This window comes from Spermophilus citellus (assembly GCF_964194105.1).
Source record: "Spermophilus citellus genome assembly, chromosome: 4".
Taxonomy (NCBI): domain Eukaryota; kingdom Metazoa; phylum Chordata; class Mammalia; order Rodentia; family Sciuridae; genus Spermophilus; species Spermophilus citellus.
This window is the reverse complement of record NC_138185.1, coordinates 13,652,078-13,676,480: the sequence shown is the minus strand read 5'-3', so window position 1 is coordinate 13,676,480 and position 24,403 is coordinate 13,652,078. Positions and strand designations below refer to the sequence as shown.

The window sequence follows — 24,403 nt, the reverse complement described above, 5'->3', positions numbered from 1 at the left end:
TAAATCATCCATTTATTCAACAGTTCCTAATAAAACAAAAAAGTCATGCCCAATACTGCTGGTCTAGAGGTTATGCTGGAGGACAGACTTGGTACCTGCTCTCTGAGTTCACCCTCTGTGGTGGGGGAGACAGGTGGTAGTTATGAGTCATGTGGGTCAAGATGTGTATATATGTGTACAGTGTCAGTATATCCATGCAGAAACATGGGAAGAGCCATGGAGGGAGAGTGCAGGGCTCGTTTTGGTATAGACCAGGACCTGGCCCAATTGGAGTTCAGGGAGGAAGGGGCTTTGGACTGAGAGGGTGGAATGGTAGCATCAGCTGAGCCGAGGGGCCCTGGGGAGGAGGAGGGAAAGTGCAGGAGACCGAGCATTGAGTGCTCAGCCGGGGCAAAGATGGAGGGCCTGCTTGGGAGTCTAGTCTTCTGCTACTATTTCACCTTTGCCTTTTCCCCCTCTTCTAGGTTAGCAGATCCAGTCAGGAAGTGTTCTTGATTCTTCTGAAACAAGATCTACTTTTCCGTCATGATATTGGAAACAAAGCATGTCCAGTTCTGCTGGAGCTGTCTGCCCCAGACAGTGTTGATGAGGAGAGCAGAAGCTGTGAGCTGAACCTGACAAGTAGTGACTGCAAGAACCCGTTGGGCCTGTCCTGTATGTTGGCGTGTGCAGGACTCGAAGGGACATATGTGTTCATTCTGGCCAGCACCATTCCTGTAGCCAAGGTGGCCAGTGACTCAGCCTCAGTCACAGGAAGCTCATGGGTCAACCCAGAGCCTGCTGCAGAGGCAGTGGTCCTTTGAGCACTCCTCATTTAAGAAGGCAGGGCTCTGGAAATGGAAACGATGTGGTGGCCGAGGCATGGGCCTAGCACCTCTGCTGGGTGAAATGCTCAAGCGCACAGACAGAGCCTTTGACCTGCCTGGATCCTGGGGCTTGTTTCTGCAAGGCAGGAACATCATGTGGTATGTGAGATGATTTTCAGTGGTACTTGAGATAGTTAAGGAAAAATTTGTGTCTAATTTATGATGTAGGGCAAGAACTCAAGTAGACAGGTAAGCACAGATAAGCACAGAAGCCACTGTGAAGGATGCAGATGTGAATAGATGTTCACAGCAGTGTGGGAAATGGTGTTGAATGTTTGTGTTCATATCAGTTAAAGACATATGATGAAAGTAATAGTTTCTCTACTAGTATCTTCTCTCTTTAATAGTTAATGAAATGGTACCCTTGGGTTTGGAAGAGTCTGAGCCCATTGCTAAGTGACTATATGACTTTCTGCTTGCTGGAGCCTTTATTTGCAGACCAGTAGTTGATGAGCCATTGGAGCTTTTACCAACCTGAAATCAGAGGCTGCAGCCTGGCCTGTGGCTCCAGGAGAGGTTGTCATGGACCATCTTGTTTCTGAAGCTGCCATTCCTCCATTGACCAGTGCAAAGGTTGCTGTGTGGCATGACCCTTTCTGTGTGCAGTACAGAAGTGCATAGCTTGGGATTATTTCAGCATTTTAGGAAAAATTTGTACATAAACGATTTTAAAAATCATGAGCCTTAATTATGAATAAATAAAAGAGGATAGTTTTCTTAGTTTATCTTAATAAAAGATAGTTTATCTTTTCTTAAACTATTCTTTTATTAAGTAAAGAATGGTATTAGAGAAAGGAATTATTTTCTTTTCCAAAATACAAAATCATTATACACATAGAGCTAAAATATTATATTGTGTCATTAGAACATTTGGCAATTTTTCTTCATTTATGTAAAAGTTTTCTTCAACTATGTGTTAAAGGCCTGGATTTTTAAATTAATTTAATTTTTTGCATCTTCCATATGTTTATAAGATGAATCAGCCTGAAGAATAATTGATTGTTAAAATTCAAATTCTCCAGGGTTCTTTTATAAATTTCAAGTTTCTCTACAAGAAATTAAATTTATTGTGCAAAATGAACCTGGATAATAACATTTAGTGGGGTATTTGGCAGTTGAGCAGTGAACTTTGCCAACTAGATCTTCTTCATTTGGAAGTTGATTAGGTGAGTTTCCAAGGTTACGATCGACAACCAAATATCTTATCCCTAAGGACTGATAATACCATGAAAAATAATGCTAAAGGCATTTTTGCATGATATTTATTTTGTTTTGTTTCCAAACGCTCCATTGTTGTCAGCAATATCCTTCTTCTTCTTTTTTCTTCTTTGAAACATTTGGAAAATATAACAGGCCTCTCAGAAGCTCTCTCCACAAATCACTTGCAGAACAAATTAGTTCACATAAATTTTCTTTCTCATTCAAAGTGAGTTGCTGGTATCATGGCTTGAATCTTGAGCTGTGGCTGCAAGAACTGAAATGGCCTTGGACCCCCTACCCACTACTAGGCCAGGCACATGCCTTTGTCCCCACAGTGTTTCTAGAGGGTTTCTGAGCTTCTCCCCGGAGCTCCTATAGGAACAGACTGTGGAGTGTCCTGTATGGCCTTCATGAGTCTTGGTCTAGTTCCTCCCCAGAACCTCAGAGAGAACATACCCCTTTGGCCCCCAGGAGCTGTGGGGTGCAGACAGAGCTCACCTCTTGTCAGCTGGGAAATGGCACTGTGGGTAGAGTGTGGGTTTCATTATTCAAGGAAGTCACGTGTGTGCTTTGCAGGTTCTGATTCAGCTGGTCTGTGAGTGACCTTCAGCACTGTGGCACCAGCATGTTTCTGTTTAGAAGTGGTTTGGGGAGCTGATGGTTTGCAGGGTGATCCAGAAGAAAAGAATTAAATTGGGCTGGGCCAGTGCCCTCTGTGTCTAGGGCTGTCTTTGCAACCATGTGAACACTGCCACAGCGCAGGTAAAAATACATACCTACTGAGAACAGTGCTGTTTGGAGGAATGGCTTCTCACTCCTAAGGAAACTGCTGGGATGAGGATAAATTCCTGGGTTCCTATGTGCTTCTTGCTCATGTAGTCTTTCTCAACCCCCCAAGCAGCATTAGTGACTTTAGAGTTTGTACATATCTGTCTTCTGTCACTTGGCAGTTGAGTTGTGAGCTCTGTTTGTTTCTCCCTTGAGACAAGGAACTCCTCAAACATGGGCCCAGCATCCCTGCACCATCAACGCGCAGCACAGTGCAAGGCCCAGTGTCGGTCCTGGATAAATGTTAGTTGTTGCATGAATGGATTGGTTCAAGGCGGCAAGAGCTGTATCTTGTAATTATATCTAGACAGGATAAACAGGCCACCGGAGACCAATTATAATTCCTCTTGCTTGCAGGGAGGCCATTAGCATTCTGAAATTATAACTAATTGTCAGAAGCCTGTTCTCTCTCGCAATGCATTTCACATTAAGGCTTCCTCATTTTTTGTCGTCATTCCTGTTTTTAGGCTCATTTTTATCTGTGCATTTATTTAAAGAGTATGCTGTGGTTGTACGCCATAAAGAATAGTTGGTTCCAACAAACTAAACGCAGATCATCATTTTATATACGTGGTTCCCGGGGCCACCGGAAAAATAATTTCTTGTCACTCAGTGTGCTGACTTTTAATGATTCTTGCTTTGTTTTATACTGTGTGATAATAAGGTCATGTGGGTGTGGCAGAGGGGAGTGGAAGGAGGTACTGGGAACTCTATAGTTGCCTGTTACCCTGGAAACAGAAGCCTAATGTCTCTGTTTATTGAGGCTGTAACTGTACAACTTCGCTGAGTGAGATCAGAAATATGTGCCTCCTAAGTTAGAAGATACAAGCCTTTTCCTTTTTTGTGCTATGGAGCTGGTTTCTGCTTCTACCTGCTCTGATTACTCTTTTTTCTTCTCTTGCCTGCTTGTCTGCAAATTTCAAATAGAGTGATGGGTGGATTACCTACTCAGGACCTTTTCCTACTATAAAGCAGCAGTGCTGAGTATACATTGAGACTGGCAGACTTCAGAGACAGAAGGTCCTCCCTTCCTTCCTCCCTTCCCTTTCCCTCTTCACTCCCTTTTATTTTAATTTTTGGGGGGTTACAGGGATTGAACTCAGGGACACTTGACCACTCAGCCACATCCCCAGCCCTATTTTGTATTTTATTTAGAGACAGGGTCTCACTGAGTTGCTTAGTGCCTCGCTAAACTTCTGAGTCTGGCTTTGAACTCGCGATCCTCCTGCCTCCGCCTCCCAAGCCACTGGGATTACAGGCGTGTGCCACTGTGCCCAGCCAGTCCCTTTTATTTTGGGGGCAAGATTGGGAGAGTGTTTTTTAAAAAACTTTTTTAGGGCAACTTTTCATTTGTTTTATTTTAACATTTTTCAGAAAAGTTGCAAGAATAATAACCCAAACTCCTGTACCTTTTATCCAACTTCCTTAGTAGTTCATGTTCTACTCCATTTGTTCTTGTCATTTTCTCTCTTTAAGCACATATACATGGGCGTGCACATGCACACACATTTTTTTTCCTGAGTATTCGAGAGTAAGTTGGAGACATTGTGCCCCTTTACATCTAAATACTTCAGTGTATATGTCCTAAAACTAAGGAAATTATTTTTGTACAAATACAGCACAGTGATCAAATTTGGGGAATTTTAGCACTGATATTGTTCTAATCAATGTCTGTCATTTGCAGTTCACATCCCGGTGCCATTTGTGGAGGATCTCTCATTGTGTCAAGTTGTCTCCACTGATCTGGTCTGGTTTCTACCAATTTGGAACAGTTACTGAGTCTTTGAATTTTGTGACATTGATATGTACAGGCTGGTTCTTTTGTAGAACATCTCCCGATTTGACTGATGTGTCTTAATGAATGGATTCAATCTGTCCAACTGGCTGAGTGTCATAGAAATGATATGTTCTCAGTGTGTCATGGCAGGAGGCACAAGACCTGCTAATACTTGGGATGTTAATTTTGTTGACTTCATAGATACAGTATTTGCCCAATTTTACAGGAGAGTTTCCTCAAGGCTGTCTGAGTATACTCTTCCTCATTAAACTTTCACTCATGAATTTTAGTACCTGTGGATAATTCTAGTTGTTCCCTTTCCATTATTTGCTAATAGATTGTTGAAGAATTAACATTTATATTTAACAGAGCCATTGTAGGTAATTTTCTTGTTATGTCTTTGACAAGTTTTGGAATCAGAGTTTTCTGGCCTCAAAAATGAGTTGGCTACAAAGAAACTATTTGAGCTAATAAATGAATTCAGCAAAGTGGCAGGATATAAAATCAACACGCATAAATCAAATGCATTCCTGTATATCAGCGACAAATCCTCTGAAACAGAAATGAGGACAACTACTCCATTCACAATATCCCCCCCAAAAATAAAATACTTGGGAATCAACCTAACAAAAGAGGTGAAAGACCTATACAATGAAAACTACAGAACCCTAAAGAGAGATACAGAAGAAGACCTCAGAAGATGGAAAAATATACCCTGTTCATGGATAGGCAGAACTAACATCATCAAAATGGCGATATTACCAAAAGTTCTCTATAAGTTCAATGCTATGCCAATCAAAATCCCAACAGCATTTCTTGTAGAAATAGATAAAACAATCATGAAATTCATATGGAATAATAAAAGACCCAGAATAACAAAAACAATGCTAAGCAGGAAGTGTGAATCAGGCGGTATAGCGATACCAGACTTCAAACTATACTACAGAGCAATAGTAGCAAAAACAGCATGGTACTGGTACCAAAACAGGTGGGTGGACCAATGGTACAGAATAGAGGACACAGTAACCAATCCACAAAACTACAACTATCTTATATTTGATAAAGGGGCTAAAAGCATGCAATGGAGGAAGGATAGCATCTTCAACAAATGGTGTTGGGAAAACTGGAAATCCATTTGCATCAAAATGAAACTGAATCCCTTTCTCTCGCCATGCACAAAACTTAACTCAAAATGGATCAAGGAGCTTGATATTAAATCAGAGACACGGCGTCTGATAGAAGAAAAAGTTGGCTATGATCTACATACTGTGGGGTCGGGCTCCAAATTCCTCAATAGGACACCCATAGCGCAAGAGTTAACAACTAGAATCAACAAATGGGACTTACTCAAACTAAAAAGTTTTTTCTCAGCAAAAGAAACAATAAGAGAGATAAACAGGGAGCCTACATCCTGGGAACAAATCTTTACACACTTCAGATAGAGCCCTAATATCCAGAGTATACAAAGAACTCAAAAAATTAGACAATAAGATAACAAATAACCCAATCAACAAATGGGCCAAGGACCTGAACAGACACTTCTCAGAGGAGGATATACAATCAATCAATAAGTACATGAAAAAATGCTCACCATCGCTAGCAGTCAGAGAAATGCAAATCAAAACCACCCTAAGATACCATCTCACTCCAGTAAGATTGGCAGCCATTAGGAAGTCCAACAACAACAAGTGCTGGAGAGGATGCGGGGAAAAGGGTACACTTGTTCATTGTTGGTGGGACTGCAAATTGGTGCAGCCAATTTGGAAAGTAGTATGGAGATTTCTTGGAAAGCTGGGAATGGAACCACCATTTGACCCAGCTATTCCCCTTCTCGGTCTATTCCCTAAAGACCTAATAAGAGCATGCTACAGGGACACTGCTACATCGATGTTCATAGCAGCACAATTCACGATAGCAAGATTGTGGAACCAACCTAGATGCCCTTCAATAGATGAATGGATAAAAAAAATGTGGCATTTATACACAATGGAGTATTACTCTGCTTTAAAAAATGACAAAATCATAGAATTTGGAGGGAAATGGATGGTATTAGAGCAGATTATGCTAAGTGAAGCTAGCCAATCCTTAAAAAAACAAATGCCAAATGACTGCTTTGATATAAGGGGAGTAACCAAGGACAGGGTAGGGACGAAGAGCTTGAGAAGAAGATTAACATTAAACAGGGATGAGAGGTGGGAGGGAAAGGGAGTGAGAAGGGAAATCGAATGGAAATGGAAGGTGATCCTCAGGGTTATACAAAATTACATATAAGAGGAAAGGAGGGGTAAGAGAAAAATAATACAAGTGGAAGAAATGATTTACAGTAGAGGGGGTAGAGAGAGAAAAGGGGAGGGGAGGGGAGGGGAGGGGAAGGGGGATAGTAGAGAATAGGATAGACAGCAGAATACATCAGTCACTAGAATGGCAATATGTAAATCAATGGAAGTGTAACTGATGTGATACAGCAATCTGTACGGGGTAAAAATGGGAGTTCATAACCCACTTGAATCAAACTGTGAAATATGATATATTAAGAACTATGTAATGTTTTGAATGACCAACAATAAAAAAAAATGAGTTGGGAAGTAGTCCCTCCTCTTCAGTTTTCTGATTAAAAAGTTGTTTAAGATTGGAGTTATTGTCCCTCCTAAATATTTGTTCAAATTCATCTGCCTGGTTCTAGAATTTTTTTTTAATTAAATGGTTTTTGATAACATATTCAAATCAGATATAGGGCTTCATTTTTGTTATTTCAGTCATGTCAATGGGTAAGTTGGATGTTTTAGAGAATTTATTAATTTCATCTAAGTTTTCATAATATTTCCTTATATTTTCTAATGAGTGTAAGATCAATAGTGTTATCTTCTTGCATTTATGGTATTGGTACTTTGTATTCTCTCTTTTTGTTCTTAATCAGTCTTGCTATGGGCTTGTCAATTTTATTAATGTTGGGCCTTATTGGTTTTCATTGTTACTTTTTTTCTTTGTGAAAAATATCTGCTGTTTATTTTTCCTTCTTCTACTTTACTGAGTTTGCTTGTATTTTTTAGCTTCATGAAGAGGAAGCATTTTTACTCCTAACTTCATTCCCATTATAAATATAAAAACATTAAACATGTTTGTAATGTATTGTCCCTTTTATCATTAAGGAATGTTTCTTACAGTAATCTATATATTGCTTTCTATTTGTGATATTAATATAACTACTCCACTGTTCTTATACTTACTGTTTATTATAACATTTATTTATATTCTCAACCTATATGTATTTATATTTACAGTGTTTCTGCTTTTGGCACATAGTTGGATCTTTTATATCTAGTCTGACAGTTTTTAGTTTTTAATACTATGGATTGAACACAGGGGTATTTGACCACTGAGCCATCTCCCTAGCCCCTTTTGAGACAGGGTCTTACTAAGTTCCTTAAGGCCTCACTAAGTTGCTGAGGCTGGCTTTGAACTTATGATCCTTCTGCCTCACCCTCCGGAGCAGCTGGGATTACAGGTGTGAGCCAACACGCTGGGCTTCTGCCTTTTAAAAGGAGTATTTAGTCCATTTATTTTTAATGTGATTATTTCTATATTTGGATTTATTTCTGCTATTTTGCTCTTTGATTTCCACTTTTTCATCAGTTTTTGTTCCCTTGTTAATTTTGTTCTTCTTTCCATTAAATTGATTGAATACTTTTTAGCATTGCATTTTAATTTAGGATTTTCAAAAAATACAGCAATAGTGCAGTTGTATTTCCATTCACTTGGTTTCATGCTTTGTCCTTTTTATTTTCATCTGTATTACATTATGAATCTGAAAATAGTTTCATAATTTTTAAAGTTATATCTTTGAAAGAAGTTAATAAAAGAGAAAAATATATGGCTTTTATACTCTCATTTTTACCATTTTTGGTGATCGTCATTCCTTTTTTTTCCCTAGATCTGAATTATCGTCTGGTATCATTTGCTTTCAGCCTGGAGAACTTCCTTTAGTACTTTCGTGTAATGAAATCTCTCAGTTTTGGTTTATCTGACAGTGTATTTATTTTGCCATCATTTTTTGAGTGATAATTTTGCTGGATATGGAATTATGGGTCGGCAGGTTTGCTTTCTTCCTTTAGCATGTTAAGAGTCATTCTGCTGTTTTTTGGCCTTCATTTTTTTCTCATGGAAGTCAGCTGCTATTCATGTTATGCTCTCATATATAAATTATTCTTCTTTTCTTTGGCTGGATTTGAGATTTTTCACTCTTACCTTTGGATTTTAGCAGAGTGTTTATTCTGCTCATGTTCATTGAATTTCTTGGATTTGTGTATTTATACCCTGCACACAATTTAGGAGGTTTTTGACTATTGTTCCTTTAAATACTTTTTTCTTTGCCTTCTCTTTTTCTCCTTTCAGTCTAGGATTTAGATTATATGAGGTTTTGACCCTTGATATTGTTCCACAGGTCTTTGAGGCTCTGTTTTTCTTTAATCATTTTCCTCTCTGATGTTCAGATTTGATAATTTTTATTTATCTCAAGTTCAATAACTCTTTTTTGTCATCTTCAATTTGTTGTTAGGTCTTTTGGTGGTTCTTGTTGTTGTTGTTCTTCTTCTTCTTCTTCTTCCTCCTCCTCCTCCTCCTCCTCCTCCTCTTCCCCTTCCCCCTTCCCCTTCTCCCCTTCCCCCTTCCCCCTTCCCCTTCTCCCCCTTCCCCCTTCCCCCTTCCCCTTCTCCCCCTTCCCCCTTCCCCCTTCCCCTTTTCTCCCTTCCCCCTTCCCCTTCTCCCCCTTCCCCCTTCCCCTTCTCCCCCTTCCCCCTTCCCCTTCTCCCCCTTCCCCCTTCCCCCTCTCCCCCTTCCTCCTTCCCCCTTCCCCTTCTTCCCCTTCCCCCTTCTCCTTCTCCTCCTTCCCCCTTCCCCTTCTCTCCCTTCCCCCTCCCCCCTTCCCCTTCCCTCCCTTCCCCCTTCCCCTTCCCTCCCTTCCCCCTTCCCCTTCTCTCCCTTCCCCCTTCCCCTTCTCTCCCTTCCCCTTCTCTCCCTTCCCCCTTCCCCATTCCCCTTCTTCCCCTTCCCCCTTCTTTTCCTTCCCTCTTTCCCTTCTTCCCCTTCCCCTTCTTCTTCTTTCCCTCTTCCCCTTCTTCCTCTTCTTCTTCCCCTTCTTTTTTTCAGTTATCTTACTTTTCAGCTTTAAATTTCCATTTTGATCTTTTCCAGAATCTTTACAGTCTCAATAGTGCTGTCATATTGAGAGTTCCTGTGTGTGATATAGGGAGTTCCTATCTGTTCTTCTTTACACTTGTTTTTCTTTTAATCCTTGAATATATTTATAACACCTTCTTTAAAACCTTTTTCTGGTAATTGCAACATCTGTGTCATCTTAAGTGTTGATTTCCATTGGCTACTTGTATTAAGGGTCACCTTCTCATGTTAACCCGTGAATAGCAGTTTTGGGTTGAATACTGGACATTATAAGTGGTAATTGCTCTGGATTGTGTTGTTTCTCTAATGTCGTTTTGCCTTAGCAGGCAGTTACCTTGACTGGTCATTAATTCCAAACTGTCTCCCTTTGATGAGCATCAGCTAATGTCTGCCCAGTTTGTCTGATTTCTGCCTGCTGGGTCCTCTGTAATCTGCCCCATGTGTGTGGTTTAGCAGACAGCCAAAGATAGAAGCAGATTTTATATGCAGATTTGGACCTTGCTTACAAATTTCTCCCATTACAGTTTCTTTAAGGGCAGGCTGCCCTCTAGTTTCTGCCTTTTGGTTGTTATCCATTCCTTCCAAATGCCTGTTTTTAATGTTTGTTAATATTCTCTCATTATTGTCTGTAGGAAGGTTAGTACAACTAAGCTTCTGTATCATTACTGGATTTTTTTTATAGTTTCTATTTCTTTGATGGGACTCCTGGTCTTCATTTAGTGTGACTGTCTTTTCCTTTTAGTCCTTGGGCATATATATAATAGTCACTTTAAATTCAGTTTGAAGTCTGCAGATTCCAATATCTGGAATTTTTTTTGTGGGTTTCCTTCTACTGACAACATTTTTCTTGGATATGAATCACATTACCCTCTTTCTCCTTATGCTTATGCTTGTTTTGGTTTGTTTGTGGGGTTGGGATATACTTATGTGTGTTTGCTTTTTATTGTATCTTATTGATGAAGCTTTGTAAAAACTCTGGATTTTATTATTTTCTTCTGAATAGTGTTGACTTTGTTTTGGGCAGCATTCATATTTGTGTTTCCTTACAGTAGTCAGCAGTTCTAAGTACTCACTCTTTAAACCACAAGTTACCAATGTTTTCTCTGAGCCTTAGCATCTCCCCTGTGCATGCATAGGTCAGAGGTCATTCTAGGGTTAGGATCTAATCACAGATAGTGGGGCTCACAGAAAAGTCTCTAGCTCTAGCCTTCCTTTCTTCCCAGGAATTCTGCTCACTTTCTAGCTGCCATGGCAGGTTCAACCTCTGCTCTCTGGCTTCAAAACAGTAAAATTGTTGCTTTTGCTTGAGACCTGACTACCTTATATGGCCATGCAGCCTAAGAAGTGCCCTCACACAAAAAATAGCACTTTATCCAGTGCATTTTTCTCATGGCAAGGGTCCCTCTCTTAGTTTCCTCTAGTGTTTCATCAGTCCCCAGAGCCCATGTAGCATTTTATATGCCATGACCTGCTATGCCTGTATGTCCCAGATTACCACCGTTTGTTCTCAGTGACATTACTTAGCCGTTGTCAGTGTTAGTTTTTTCATCTGGAGAAGTGGGATAATATCCATGCTGTGGCATTTTGGGGAAGGTAGAATGAGCCTGTTTACTTCCACCGTGTGCTCACGTGTTGGGCACATGGTGTGTACCTGGAAGATGATGGCTTGAGCTTTAGACAGGCACTTATGTGAGTGACAGTGGAGAAATATCTGTCTCTTGATCATATAATTTGATAAAATTCAAAAGAAGATGCTCTGTGTTTATCATTCTTGGCTATTTTGGCAATATTTTAAATATTTGCTTTTGGAAACTATCTTGTCATTGGTACATGTAATTTAGATATTTCGGTATTTCAAGTGATTCTGATTTTCTTTTTATTTATAGATAATCTGAAAAATGACATCAATGCTGAGCAAAGACATACTTGAACACCTGCTCCTCCCTTGATTCTGTGAACTGTGTGGTGATGGGAAATACTTTCAAGTTCAGAAGGTAGGAACTTAAGAGTTTCAAAACTCTTTAAAAATCAAAAAATTCAGAATTGATTTCTCTAAAGTTTCTGTCTACTCCTTCAGTAGATGCACATCTGGAGAAAAGATGTAGCCAGTGTGAACTGTGTAGGGAAATATTTGGCAGTGTTCCACTTCTTGCTGCAGATAGGAAGTACACAGAGCCCTGGGGTGGGAGTGGACGGGACCTGCCTGCTGGGGGTGTAGGCCTCACCACCCACTGCTTCCGTGGCCCAGGTTTGTGCCAGACCTGCAGGGTCTTAGGTTTCCTGGGGTAGTTCCTGCCGGAACCCTCTTCTCTTTGCTGTACCTTCCAAACCCAATTCCAGCTTCCCACTTGGTCTCTTGTCACCTGGTGTCAGGTTCCTCCTGGAAGCTGTCATTGCCCTTCTCTCAATAGCCTCTGCTTCCACCTTCTGCCTGCTGGCCCTGCTCCTCTAGCCTGTCCTCGTGATGCGTGGGCAAGACAACGGGTCTCATTTACCATGCAGAGAATGTGAAGGGGCTCTTTTTGCCCTATTGCTAACCAAATACATTATGTATCAAGATCAATTAGGAGCCAGACAATCCTAGAAGTTGGCATCTTCTCGTAGCTCTTGTGTTCTCAGTGCAGCAGAGGCCCTAGCCTGATGCTGTGTGGGCGGCAGGCGTGGTAAGTGCTTGTTAGCGCCCTGACTGGAGCCATGATTGCTCTCAGGGTTCCTGCTTGTTAGTTTTAAATTTGTTAAGACAAAAAGATAGGAATAATGCGGATGCCTTTTGCCTCTCTAAGGTGTACGCTACAAATTTTGGTGTTATTTGTCATGCTGTTGGACAACAAGCCACAAGAAATTTTCAGTACGTATAGTTTTGCCAATTATAATTGCTGATTCATTTCTTAGTGCACTTTCCAGATCATTTGTAAAAGTTTTATATTTATGAGTCTGTTATTCTGGAATGGCAATTCAGTTCTGCCTTCATCAACTTCAGATTTCTCGACTTCTGAAATTCTTACTCCTGAGCACTAGGCAGCTGGTCTGGAAGTGATGGAGGTAGCCCGCCTCTCCTGAAGATGTGGCAACTGCTTCTTCTCAGGCCGCACTCCCTGTTTCTTCTCCCCATGGAAGTCACTCTCTGTCCCCTCTTCACTGCTCTTCTGCTCACTCTCACCTTGCTTCTGGGCCTCCAAACCATGGATACTTTTTCTTGGTGTAAGCTGAAAGCCCAAAACCTTACTGGCCTCAGTCCCCTTCACAGACGTACTTTCTGCCTCACTTGCAGTCACCTGCTCTGTTCTATTTGGCCTTGCTGGGCTTCACCTCTGGACATTCATCTGAATCCTGGAGAAGCTGGAGGAAGGAGGAGAGCCCACACATCTATACTTTTTATAAATCCCCATGTGATCCTGGTATATAACAGCACAGAGAGCCACTTCACCAGCCAGCCAGGTGACCCTCAGCTCCCTGAGGCTTTATGCTCTTCTGCCCTCTGGGCCTCTGCTCTCCCACAAGGGTCTTCCCTGCCTGATTGGACCTTCTGCAAAGTTAAAACACAGCTTGGGTTTGCTCTGTGGTGTTTTTCCTTGTCCAGACTCACCTGGCCACTGTGCCAGAGCCCACTCACTTCTCCCTGGGCAGCCCTCTGTCGACCTTTGTTCAGAGCACTTCATGCAGGTTTTGTGGAGAGGGACCTTGAGGACGGGGACCACATCCTGTTAATCTTTGTCTCCCCTGTGCCCAACTGGCAACTGGAGAGCTGCCAGGTGCTCAGAAGGCACTCACTTTCATTTGGCAGAGTGGACTACCTGGGTGGTTGGAATTTAACCTCAGAAACTATAATTTTTGAATCGATTTTTAAATTTAGGTTTAGAAACTCACTTTGTTTTATTTGAAGTATAAGCCATGTCACCATGGTTGTAACCCAAGAACAATTTTTTAATGGGCTTGCTGCTTTGAAAATACAGTGAGTATTATTTTCCACCTAATGTATCTGAATGAGGAGCAGCAGTGGCCAAAATGCTGATCTTTCTGTAGGCAGATAGTTCCATGATCGTATCATATTCCCCTTTGTGGAACACTTTAAGCTAATTATTTTACATTATGATATTAAAATCAAAGCCTTTTTAAAGGATAAATTTTAAAAGAAGATGTAATCATGACCTTCACCTAGATATAACTGAACATATGTCAAAGATTATGTTTTTAACTCATTGATTAATGATGGAAACCAGTAAGATAGTACAACCAGTTTAATGGAGAACTCAAAGTAGCACACGATTGTAGTCTGACCAAGGAATATTGATGTAAACTTTGAGGGATTCAAAACAGATCAATATCCAAAGTGATACCTGATTGCATTCCACGGGACACACTTGGTCTTCTGTGAATAGGAATTGCTTGCATTGCCATTAGTTTCCGCTTAGGGACAGCCATTAAGCCTCAGTTTTGTACAGTCTTTCTCTGTGTTTATAACAAATATCAGTTATATCCCCCCCCAACTTTTTTTTTTTTTTTTGAGCTTTCCCTTGTATCTTGTTAAATTTAACCAAGTCCTACAGTGAAGTCAGGAGGTGAAGGATGTGTTTCTTTCTTCCACTTCTCTTACTTTCTCGTGTCTCCAGGGGTTCCTTTTAGACCAGGGTTGTTTCCCTCTTGTACTACTTTGGGATCTGCCATCACTGTGCAGTAAGACAGGTTCTGCCCGTCCCCAGGGTACTCAGAGTTGAATAGTTACGTTTTGTGTGTGTGTGCTTTGTTAGATCTCCAGATTTTTTGAGCTCTACTTAGATAACATGGTGGGGCCCACGACAAGCCTGTACTTCCTATGACCCCACCCATCCCCGCCCTGGGTCCTCAGAGCTCTGCTCTCCCCTCTTCATCAGGCTTGTCAGTGACCCCTGTGGATGGTGAGTGCTGACAGTGCTGTGTCCGCCTGTCTCACTGTGTCCAGCCTCAGGGCTTGTGCCTATGTATTGTGTCCTTATAGTCCCTGGTTGGTGGCATAATCAGATTTAGACCATCTGAAGTCAAAATTAGGGCACCTGAAGTATCAAAAGTTTGGGGGTGAATATTAAGAAAGTGGTGCACACCTTATTATCTGCAATGAGCTCACTCTTGTCGAAGTTAGAATCGAGAAGGAAATACTAACCGAGTTGTTCCCTTTTCTGTTGCTGTTGTAAGTACACCATGGTTAATGCATTTTGCTTAAATACTTTATATGATCTGTCACTATTTGTTGTATAAATAATATTTTAGAAAAAATAAAAACTATATAGGGCTAAATTTTTGCTTATTTTCTGTTAAAAATTAGTTTATTGGGGATTTGTCTAATGCTCTGGATAGCGCTGAGTCCGGCAGACACAGTGGAGCAGATGTCTGGCGGTCAGCTGTCAGCAAGCCTGGCCTCCACCTCAGGCTGAGCCTGTTCACTGTGCTGCACTCTGGCTTCAGGTGTGGCAGGCTGCCTTCCAGTGCCTGTGCCCCTTCATTTCCATCTTTGCAAACTCCTCCAGGGCTGGCCTGCATGTCCCAGACAATGGCACACTGAGCCCCCCTCCACTAAGGCAGGACTGCTCTTGCCTCTGGCTGGCCCAGTCCCAGCAGGTAGTGCCTCCTGGCCAGGGTCAACACCAGGATCCAGTCGCACCTCAAGCACTCCCCTAAAATCCCTGCAGTTACCATCTTGTCTTGAGTTTAGTGACAGTGACCTTCTGGGCAGGATGGAATATTAGAGCTTTAATTATGTAAAGAAGCAAAAAGTAATTGCAATAATGATTTTGAAACATGACTACTAGGTTATAAATAATGAAGCTACCATGTCTCTTAAATTTAGATAAAATATTCATTGAGAGTAGTGATTAAATAACCTATAAAGAAAAATTTCTCTTACTTTTTGATTAATGAAGTTCTTTGGATAGTTTACACAGGAAAAATGCAAAGTCTTCCAAGTGCGCTTTGGTGATGTAGGTTTTCTGTGCAAATAAGGGTGGCATTCTTGCCCACCTCTGAGGCCTGCAATGCTGTCTCTGGGAGTGTCCATCTTTTCTGTGGTGTAAGGGTGCCTACCAACCCAACGCCTTGAGGTAATCCAGTGTCTGTCCACTGTTAGCGTCCTGCAGGCATGCGCTAGTGGGCACGCTACACCTCAGCTGACACAGGTCATCTGAAGATGGGGCCATCCTCCCCACCAGCCTGCTCCATCAGAATTCATGAAACACTTGCTGAATGTCAGGCCCAGGTGCTGCATCTTCCTCATCAAGATTTTCAGTGGCCAACAAATAGCCAGTTCTTGCCAGCTTCCACATGCTTTCTTTCCCAGTGCCTGCCCCCTAGTGGAAGTACAAATGAGCAGTAAGTGGGTACAACTTGCCCCTGAGGTGCTTCTGCAGTGTCAGGCACACTCTACACTGGAATGCAGAGGAAGGCTCAGCCTGGCTGTCACATGATGTTCTTCATGTCCGCCACACTCCCAGTGGTTCAGAGGGAGTGAATTGGGCCTCTTACCTACTCGTTACGTTTTAATCTGACACTGGGAGGCACACGAATGGTGGATGACCAGTTAGAGGAGGAGGAGAAGGACTGGGCTTGTGAGGAGGTAGGTCTCAGGTTTTTCCACGTCCCTTCCAGTCTGTCACATGACACTACAAATTTGCTTCCTTCAGTTTAACCTATTGATTCAACAAGGCCTATGCAGATAGTGCCAGATCCACTCATGGAAGGGACATCAGTGGAAACTAGTGTCTCCTGCCTATCAGTAGCCCCTCTACCAGCCCCACAGAAAACCTGGGGGAAGGCCCTGCTGTGACTAGCGCCGCATTGCCCAAATCCTGCTCGGGGCCAGTGCTTTCCCACAGCTCTCTGATATTAATGACCTCCCATCAGCAGCCAGCCTGCCCAAGGAATTCAAAGGATGTGTTCTCTAGTGTTCTTTATTGGCAAACTCCTGTCCCTGATATAAGCCAGGATGTAAAGCAGCTTCTGAGCGGGGCTTGGCCGCAGGAAGAGGGCTGTAGCAGACCCGAGGCTAGATGTGAGAGTCAGGAAGTCCTCCCTGGTTTGCAGGAGCATAAGACGAATGGTCCAGATGTTCAACGTAAAGGTGGTTTGTTGTCATTAAAGAGAACACGAGATGTTTCTGTGTTGTGCATTGCATGTGGCCACTTCCTTCCCCCTCCGGCCTGCATGTTGATGCATGTGTGTGCCTGAGTTTACATACACTATGCACATGTGGAGAAAACTGATCGGCTCGCTCTCTCCCTGGCCAGGACAGTTGGAGGTGTCTCCACGTGGGACTCTTGTAAGGACTGAGCCTCCTTGTTCTGCAGACAGACATATGCATCATTTGAGGCAGTTTTATAAGAAAAGGACAGTGCATGGACGCTGATGTCTTTCCCCTATTTGATGCCCTTTCTTGTTACAGGCAGCTAAGGGTGACGCTTCTTTTGGAGCTTGTTAACTCAGCCCTTGGCTGCACTCTGAGGTGTCTGTCTGTGTGTGGCTAGGAAGACTACAGCTTCATCTTGGGGTGTTTTTATTTTCTGACTAGAGCTCCTTTTGGCATCTGATCTGAGAGTCAGACCCTGCTGTCTATATCCATTATCATGACTCTGCTTTCTCTATGGTGCTGCTATATTTATACTCTTCCTTGAGTTGGAGAATTGGAAAAAAACACCACTTACTGCTATTGCTGGGTGAAGATTGGTGAAGCTTTCAGGAAGGGAAATGTGAAGGTCCAGTTAGCCCTGTGATTAGTCTTTGTCCTTAAATTTATGGAGAGTATTAAATCAAGTTTTCTAAAGGAAAGAGCACATGTAACACGTCACTTCTAACAGGTGCAGGCAGAGGTCTGTTTGGAAAACACATCATGGGACCCACCCTGATCCCTAGCACTGGAACCTGAGCTGGAGGCTGGGTACCTGTGATGGGCACCTGAAGCTCTTGGAATCTGCTGAGGGGATTATGCAGGCAGCCCCATGTGGAACATGGCGAGGACTGGCTGAGGAGGAGACTTAGCCAGCTTAAAGAGTGTAGTTCCTGGGGACAGAGGAAATGTCTGCGAGAGTTGCTTACAGAGTACACCAGTACTTTGACCTGAGCTCTGGGGGATGGCTGGGAGTCCACCAGCCAGGGAGGTCAAGGAGTGAGTTCCAGAGGGTTCTTTCAGTTCTCTGAAACCATTGTTTGTGGCATCTTGTATGTACGGCATGTGTAACTTCTTTGTAAGAAAGGACTTATAGCTTTCCTTGGTTCTCCAAGGCATCTGTAACCCCAAAGATACAGGAATAAATGACATGTTTTATTTGTAAACTGACCATAACAGGAATGTCCCTTAGGCCATTGGGAAGGGCCTAGTGTGCTGCACTAAGAAGAGGGGACTTGCCCTGGGCACAGAGGAGAGCCAGCTGCAAGCTCTAAGTATTTTAATGAATCTTGGGGTCCATCAAATTTAACTCATAGAAAACAGGATGCAGGAAGGTGTGTGTGTGTGTGTGTGTGTGTGTGTGTGTGTGTGTGTGTGTGTGTGTGTTGGCAGGCTGGACACTGGAAGCATGCAGTTTTATTTTTATAGAAAAATATGTCAAATATATCATCTTTACTGTTAGGAGGTCTCTCCTAGTCATGCTATGGACAAAGGGGGGAAGCCCGGGCTTGGTGAGCAGGTCATAACTCATCTGCTCACACACCAACTCACTGAGTGCGGGTGTGCAGGGCGTGCCATGGGCAGGCCTCACAGAGGATGGGAGCATACCCTGCATGGCATAGGCCTCCCAGGCTTGCTGCGCAGTAGCATTGGGTTCTTTCTGTGAAAGCTGATGGAGTCCAGCTCTGGCTTTGCCTGGCTGAGGCTTTTGAGTTCAAATTGGACGCTGTGTGTGGGGCTGGCCCTTAGTTGAAGTGGTTACTGTAAGCGGCCCATTACATCTTACTGAGAACTCACTTTGAGACTCCAGAACCTTGTCATTCTGACGTGTTCAGCTTGGGAACGGTGTGTGTGTGCGGTGCCCACTTCTCTGAAGTGAGCCCCCACAGGTCACATAAGCTATTTGGCTTCTTGACACTTCTCTTCCTGCAGCTTGAGTTCAGGTGTCGTCAGCTGCACTGAGAGCCACGCAGTATGACTCTGCAGATGACCCCAGTATAGGCCAACAGAAGGTCGAAGAGAAGGTCCACTGCAGATCCCAGCTCTGCCTCTGACAGTCACATCCCCCTGCCGGCTTCATCATCTCGGAATGAGCTCTCTGTGGCCAGGATATTACAAAGCACAGTAAGTATTTGCCCTATCCCTCAGCCACTGAGGATGTGACAGAAATCACAAAGTTGCATTTTCTTTTATTAATATATCCCTGCAGAGAAGATAAATGGCAAGTTTCATTTCATTCTTAAGGTCATGTTTGGGATAACTAGACATCCAATCAATCAGGTGATTGATAACACTGATTCTCTTCCACAGAAACAGGGCGGGGACCAGAAAGTACCTTCCCTCTCCTCCAAAGATGATAAGAACTGATTCGTGGGAGAGGGGGCATTAATGATATAAATGTCTGTGTCACTGCTGACAGTAATTTACATCTTTTAATAATAGTGGAGGGTGGACTCATGGAATTCCTAGAATTTAAAGTTGATGGAGGCTTTAGGGAAAGATCATTGCACCCAGCCCCTCACTGCACAGGGCTCCTTAGTCCAGGGTGTCCTGGCAGTGGTGCTGGTTGGAACATAGAGCTTGAGTCCTCCTGTAGTCCAGGGCCTGAAGCCAGGTCAGAGGGCCTGGGATGTCTTTCTTCCTGAGTCTCTAGAAGCTTTCTAACCCTCTTCCACTGGGGTTCCTGAGCCGCCCTAATTCCTTCTAAACTTCACTGTGACCACTTTAAAATATGCTCTCCCGTGCCTGGGGGTTGGAGTGGAGCCTGAAAACCAGGGAGGGGTCTGTGATCAGGGAAGGAGCAGGGATGTTAGCCTTCTCTTCACCATAGGCCGTGGTGGGCAGGCTCTTCAGACTTATGGTTTTCAGTGCCTGAGTGCAAATTGTTTCTCTGTTCACACAGTTTTTAATTTTGGCTTAGTGATAAAACTGACTTACCAACTCTCATACTCCATAGACCTGCTCCAGTAAAGCAAAGCAAAACAAAATTCATAAAACCTGATTATAAAATGTTTAAGAGTTGGTCATAGTTATCTTTAGTAAGAAATGAGATGGTATACTGGGTTGCTGTTTTTTCTTAAAAAATGGGCCAGAAAACTCATGCTGTTACCTTGTGACCTGGCTGTAGTGATCATGGGGATAAAGTAGAAAGGTGTGACCATGCTGACCTTGATGTGACAGTATTTGGGCTTCTCCATTAGAGACAGACATGGAAAGGGAAAGAAGCAATTGCTTCAGGTTGGCTCTTGGGTGGATGGAAAAGCCCCTGTGCCCCTGTGCCTTCATTTTATAGTGAGGAGCCAGAGCTGTGGACTTCAGCTCAACTTCAAGGTTCTTCTGGGCCCAGCCAGAGCTGCCAGTTGCAAAAGAAGGAAGAGGAAACAGACTCTTGAGAGGCTTGGACAGTGAGGAGAGAGCTCCCTCACGCCAGATGCTGAGACACAGCAGTGCCGTGGACAGGAAGCTCCAGGGCTGGCCACTCGGTATCTTTGTCCACTCTGCCAGGTGCTCGTGACAGTTCTGCCTGTTTCCCATTTGTCTCTTCAGAAGAGCAAGGTATCCTATGCCAGAAACCCACCTCACTGCCCTCTCCCCAAGGGCCCCTCTCTGGCCACAGCTGCACCATATATTTGTGGGTACAGCATGGGGGAGGGTATAGAAGACGCCCATCTCCTCAAGCATCAGGATTCTGCAAGGAAGGGGGTGCTCAGGAGCCATTAGCCTGTTGCTGCGCTGGTGCAGGGCACTGAACTCAGGCACTGTTAGGGGCTGGCCTTGGTGGTTGGCTTGCACCCAACTTGGCTCCTGGTAACTGCTACACTCAACAGGACCCCGAGGACTTTGGATAATAATAATTCCAGCCACACACATTGTGAGTATATGTGAATTTATTAACTTAGAGAAAAAAAAACTTAGGTTGTCATACCAGATGACCTCTGTATTTATCTCGTATTCTGTTAAAATAAATAGTGTACTTCAGTGAAAACCTTGGCATTGAAGGTTCTGGTGGCATGCTTCAGAATGAACGAAGCATCTATCCCTGTATTAATCGACTTTCCTGGATCATATGTTGAGCTGATTTGTCAGAATCCATTAAGCTGGTAGACAGTATGACATTTCAAGTGCAAGCTAGAAATCCACGTCATGGTTGAAGGAGAAGGTCAGATCCATCTCAGTTAATGTTAATCAATGATCAGAGACCAATATGTCACTGGTGAATGTTCTTGTTCATTTTAATTGTTAACCTAATGTAAAGGTTCATTAGCAAACACGCACAGTGTTTGTCCACGTGGAAACTAAAAGCAGTTTACAGGGCGCATTCTCTGTCATCGCCACACCTCTTCACTCAGTTCACTGCCCCCTGCCCTCTGAGAGGTCCACTGCCCCTGCAGTATCTATGCCCCAGAAAACTGAGGTGCTTGCCACTCTGTGGCTTGCAAACCTCATCCTTCCTCTGGGGCAGTCTACCCTTAACATGTGAATGTTATTGGAGGGTGCTGGAAGCCACACGGGGGAGGTTTTCAGGGCTCAGAGACTAGTACAAGCAGGCTCACATAGTTGGCACTCACCAACTTTAACAGTAGCTTTTGTTTTGTGTAAGGACCACAAGCAGTCTTGGAATTAAAATATGTGCAATCAATTTTCTCTAGCTCTTAAAATGACTGGCCTGTACGACATGATATCTAACTGTACAAAAGCAGTTTGTAACCTCTAGAGAGACATCATTGACTTCAGAGAATGTTCTTGGCTTAGGTTGGCTTCTTTCATTTCTTTGAAGGGGGAGTGGTCTGGTGCAAATTGATAAATACTCCCAAACAACTCTGTAGGATCTTGGCAACCCCAGAAATGGAACCAGTGACCCTTTGGAGACTGAGCAGAGGCATGAACCCATCCCCTTGAGGAGAACAAATCTAAATTATAGGCTTGTTCCTCAAAAAAAAAAAAAAAAAAAGAAAAAAGAAAAAGAAAAGAAAAAGAAAGAAAGAACGAGCAACTGAAAACTTTATTTTCTGAAAGTTAAGTTTAAGAACAGACATTGAAACCAAATAATTTTCTTCTATCAATATTAAGTATGTATCTTGGTTCATAACCTGTGTTGCTAACATTTTCTCTCTAACTTAAAAAGAGAAAATTTAAAGTAGTGTTTAAAATATTCTGAACAATCTATAATATTATTTTAATAAAGTTAATGTAAGAAATATTTTGACATCTTACTATTTGGTGTCTGTTTAATACAAATAATTTTTTTTTTTTTTTGGTCAAAAGTCGACAGCTTCTTTGGTTGAACTGTGTGTGTTCAGTTTCTCTCTCTCATGGATTAGCTTCTGGTGCCAAATAAGTTCTCACATGTGTTCTAGATTATGGTGGAGCTTTGCCCTTACAGCAATGAATGTATGCAGGGGGCATCTTAGGGGCACCACCCATCTGTTGGAAGACAGTAATGACCTAGGTGTTGGTCATGGGCCCGCGATTGCTGGGTGATTGTGGGAGAGAGTAGACAGCCCCCAACCTCAAGGTGGTTAACCATGCCAAGCAGACAGCTACCTAGACTGTTCTTTGTGATTCCAGATAAGTTGTGGGCACCACTTGAACTTCCTCCAAAGCCAAAACCCATTCCCAGGAGAAAACAGGTGCTACCCCAAAGCCCTTTGACTTTGGGGAGGCCTCTTGTTCCTCCCCAAATTTCTGCTTTGTTGTTTTCACCTTTATATTCCAAATTGCTTGTTTTCCTTAGTTTGCTGTTCCCTTTGACCCTCTTTCCTAAAGTATAACGTTTTCCTTTTTCTCTCATTTCCCAGGCTATAATCCCTCAGCTTCTGCTAAATCAGTTTGTGTCGATGACTGACCAAGTGCAGGCCCAGACGTAGCCAAACACTGTGCAGACAGCTTCCCAGGGTGGCAGTGACCTGGGTAGGCAGAATTGGCACTGCCTGAAGGACACGTACAAAACACTGTCTTCATGCAGGTAAAGGAAGCCTTTTCAGAGGAAGGTGCAGAAAGAGGAGGGTTATTTAATTAGGAAGCAAAGGGAAGCTTCGGCCAGGCTTGCTGACCTGGATTTCCTGTGGATGCCGATCGGCGTGTTTACTGGTCTCTGATGAAATAGTGCTTTAAGTGGCTGACACCTGGCAGCATTCATTTTGCTCCAGAAATGCCATGTAAGATGTTGGGAACATTAAATTACATTTGCTTGTTGTGATCTGTGTATCTGCTCTGTACCTCTAGTGGAAGGTCCGCCAGAATCTTGCCTTCTCCGTTCATGAGCTGGCTGTGATTCTTGGGGATCAGTTGATGGCAGCTGACCCGGTACCTGTCTTCAATGGATTTTAAAGGATCTTGTGCACAGGAGTTCTTAAGCATCTTTATGATTTTCTAAAGGCAGGAAGGAGGGTTAAAAACAAGCTCCCTCTCTCTAGTCAGTCGTGTTAAGCCCTGGATATGTCTGGAATCAGTGAAAAACAAAAAGAAAAAAATTCACAGTGCAGTTGTCTGGGTTTCTTCTGTTGAAATGCACCATCCCAAATCTTAAAGTGGATGTTGTTTTATCAATAGGCAATGCCTTAGCGTGTTTCCTCCCCAGCTCCTGTCCTTCAGGGCTGCAGTTCTGTGTAGGGTGTTATGGATGCACAGCTGAGCACACTGGGTGCAGAAGAAGAAACCAGGCCCCTCGTGTGGCCTGACTTGCCCAGAGTCAGCTGGGGAGAGCCTGGGCCGAGGCCTGACCTCAGGTCGGCATGAAGGGCTTTCTCTGCAGGATATTGCTGCTTCCCGTCTTGCTTTTGTCTTGTCTTCTTTTTCCTTTTTCTTTTTTGCTGTAAAGGAACGATGAGTGTAAAAACAAGCGTTTAGAAATGGCCTAGAGAAACTAATTAGTTGCATCCACTGACCCGGAGCTGCCCTTGGGGGGGTGCGCTCTCAGACTCCCCTTTGCTGGTGCTGAGCTGACTGCAGGAAGGCAGCAGCGGCACTGTCCGCTGCACACACCGAGGTGATTGTTTAGGTGGGAAATGGCAGAAGGAAGAGACCCTGGGGCTTTTGGGAATACACAGCATAGGCGCCCACCAGGGGAAAGACTGGGAGCATCCTGGGAGAACTGATGTCATCCCAGTTGGCTGGGATGCCAGCTCACACACACACCGGGCCATAGATGACAACTGAAAGGAGTTAGGGCATGAGGGAAAGGCAGGGTTCTTCCAGTGCCAAACCTTAATCTGAAACAAAATAAGAGGGGGCACTTGGGGTTATTTTGTGGGTTTATATGTTTTTAATTACATATACATTTTAAAAAATAGTTTCTCCATGAAGACAAGAGGAAAGAATATCTGTATCAGCTTCAAGAATTTGTAGTGACCAATATCAGCAGGAATTGGAGGTTTTGACATTAACTAGCAGAGTAAGTAGAAACCTGTTCAGGGAAATGAGAAGGCA

General features: G+C 43.2%; 1 long non-coding RNA gene across 2 annotated transcripts in view; it reads left to right on the top strand.

Moving 5' to 3' along the window:
* Positions 1-24,403, top strand: part of LOC308646444 — an 85,928-nt gene that overhangs the window by 54,470 nt on the left and 7,055 nt on the right. Inside the window, exons 5-7 of one of the 2 annotated variants that reach the window (XR_014021389.1) lie at positions 465-965; positions 11,733-11,840; positions 18,919-19,099. This is a non-coding gene — a long non-coding RNA (uncharacterized lncRNA). The remainder of the gene's footprint in view (positions 1-464; positions 966-11,732; positions 11,841-18,918; positions 19,100-24,403) is intronic. The other variant, XR_014021390.1, reaches the window with a different exon arrangement.